This window comes from Callithrix jacchus, chromosome 4, assembly GCF_049354715.1.
Source record: "Callithrix jacchus isolate 240 chromosome 4, calJac240_pri, whole genome shotgun sequence".
Lineage (NCBI taxonomy): Eukaryota > Metazoa > Chordata > Mammalia > Primates > Cebidae > Callithrix > Callithrix jacchus.
In genome coordinates this window covers 37612119-37614903 of record NC_133505.1, presented here as the reverse complement: position 1 = coordinate 37614903, position 2785 = coordinate 37612119, and positions in this window count along the sequence as shown.

The following is a 2785-nucleotide window of genomic DNA, read 5'->3' as shown; positions in this document are numbered from 1 at the left end:
ACTATCTGATACAAATTTAGTTTTCTTTAATTTACTGGGACTTGTTTTGTGGCCTCTCATAAGGTCTATCTTGGAAAATATTCGATGTGCTGATGAACAGAATGTATATTCTGCCGTTCTTGGGTAGAACATTCTGTAAATATTTTTTAAGTCTGTTCGTTGTAGGGTATAGTTTAGGTTCATTGCTCTTTGTTGACTTTCTGTCTTGATGACCTGTCCAGTGGAGTTTTAAATTTCCCTACTATTATTGTGTTGTCATCTGTCTTCGTTTTTAGGTCTAGTAGTAATTGTCTTATAAACTTGGGAGCTCCAGTGTTAGGTGTGTATGTATTTAGAATTGAGGTAGTTTCCTTTTAAACTAATTCTTTTATCATTATATAATATCCCTCTCTGTCTTTTTAAACTGCTGTTGCTTTAAATTTTGTTTTGTCTGATATAAGAATTGCTACTCCTGCTTACTTTTGGTGTCCATTTTCATGGAATATCTTTTTCCACTGCTTTACTTTAAGTTTATGTGAGTCCTTATATTTTAGGCCATTTTGTATCTTTTAAGTGGAACATTTAGGGCATTTTTTGTCTTTTAAGTGGAACATTTAGGCCATATACATTCAATGTGAGTATTGAGACGTGAAGTACCATTCATTGTGCTGTTTGCTGCCTGAAAACCTATTTTTTTTTATTGTGTTATTGTTATATAGGTCCTGTGAGATTTATGCTTTCAGACGGTTATATTTTGGTGTATTTCAAGGATTTGTTTCAAGATTTAGAGATCTTTTAAGAAGTTATTGTAGTGCTGGCTTGGAAGTGGCAAATTCTCTCTGCATTTGTTTTTCTGGAAAATACTGTATCTTTCCTTTATTTATGAAGCATAGTTTCACTGGATACAAATTCTTGGCTGATAGTTGTTTTATTTAAGGAGGATAAAATAGCACCCCAATCTCTTCTAGTTTGGAGGGTTTCTGCTGAGAAATCTGCTGTTAATCTGATAGGTTTTCCTTTACAGGTTACCTAATGCTTTTGCATCACAGATCTTTAGATTCTTTCCCTTGTCTTGACTTTAGATAACCTGATGACTCTGTGCCTAGGTAGTGATTTTTTTGTAGTGAATTTCCCAGGTGTTCTTTGAGCCTCCTGTATTTGAATATTTAGCTCTCTAGCTCTCTAGCAAGGCCAGGGTAGTTTTCCTCAATTATTCTCTAAAATATGTTTTGTGAACTTTTGGATTTCTCTTCCTCAAGAACACCGGTTATTCTTAGGTTTGGATATTTAACATAGTCCCAAACTTCTTGAAGGCTTTATTCATTTTTCCTTGTCTTTGATAAATTAGGTTCATTCGAAAGCCTTTTCTTCAAGCTCTGAAGTTTTCTCTTCTGCTTGTTCTATTCTATTGCTGAGACTTTCCAGTGCATTTTGCATTTCTCTAAGTGTGTCCTTGATTTCCAGAAGTTGTGGTTTTTTTAAGTTTATGCCGTCTATTTCACTGAAGAATTCTCCTCTCACATCCTGGATGATGTTCTTGATTTCTTTAAGTTGGACTTTTCCTTTCTCTGGTGCCTCCTTGATTAGCTTATTATAATTGACCTTCTGAATTCCTTTTCTGTCAATTTAGAGATTTCTTGGTTTGGTTCCATTGCTGGTGAGCTGGTATGATCTTTTGTGGGTGTTAAAGAACCTTGTTTTGTCACATTACCAGAACTGTTCTGATTCCTTCTCATTTGGGTGGACTATGTCAGAGGGAAGATCTGATATTCAAGGGCTGCCGCTCAGATTCTTTTGTACCACTAAATGCTCCCTTGATTTGGTCTCCCTTCTGCTAGGAATGGGCTTCTTGGGAGCCAAACTATAGTGATTGATTTTGCTCTTCTGGGTCTGGCCACCCAGTGGAGCTACTTGGCTCCGGGCTGGGGTACTGGGGAGTATCTGCAAAGAGTCCTGTGATGTGACCCGTCTTCAGCTCTTGCATCTGTGGATACCAGCACCTGCTTCCGTGGAAGTAGAAGGGAAGTGAAGTGGACTCTGTGTGGGTCCTTGACTGTATTTTTGTTTAGTGTGCTGGTTTTGTGTTGGCCTCCATCCAGGGGGTGGAGCTTTTGCAACAGTGCATCAGCTATGGTCCTACAGACAGGATGCAAACTTGCCCTAGGGACATCTGGTTAAGTATTCAGGTTTTCTAGGCAGTGAGCAGGGTCTTAGAGCTTCCAAGAGATTATAACCTTTGACTTTGGCTACCCGGGCGGGTAGAAAAAGACCACCAGGTGCAGGCAGGGATAGGCATGTCTTAGCTTAGCCTCTCCCTGGTTGGGGCTTGCTACAACTGCTGTGGGGGATGGGGATGTGTTCCCAGTCCAATGGAGTTATATTCCCAGGGGGATTATGGCTGCCTCTTCTGAGCTATACAAGTTGGCATCACAGGGAGCCGTCACAGGTTTCACCCTGCTCCCATGCAGCTTGCAGTCCTGAAGGCTGGTCTCACTCCCACTGTGCCCCTATAATAGCACCGAGTCTATTTCCAGGCAGCTGGTGACTAGGGCTGAGAACTTGCTACAGACCATGAGCCTCCACTTTGAGAAAGCAAGCTGACTCACAGTGTTTCAGCATCTCCGGGAGCATGCAGCAGTGATCCAATTCCTTCAGAGGGTCTGTGAATTCTCTTGGCTTTCTTGGTATGTTTCTGTGATAGTTCTTGGAGCAAAAGTTCACGATGTGAGTCTCCAGGTGCTTCTCTGTCTGTCCAAATGGGAGCTGCAAGCTGATCCTGCTTCCTATTCACCATCTTAATCTGCCA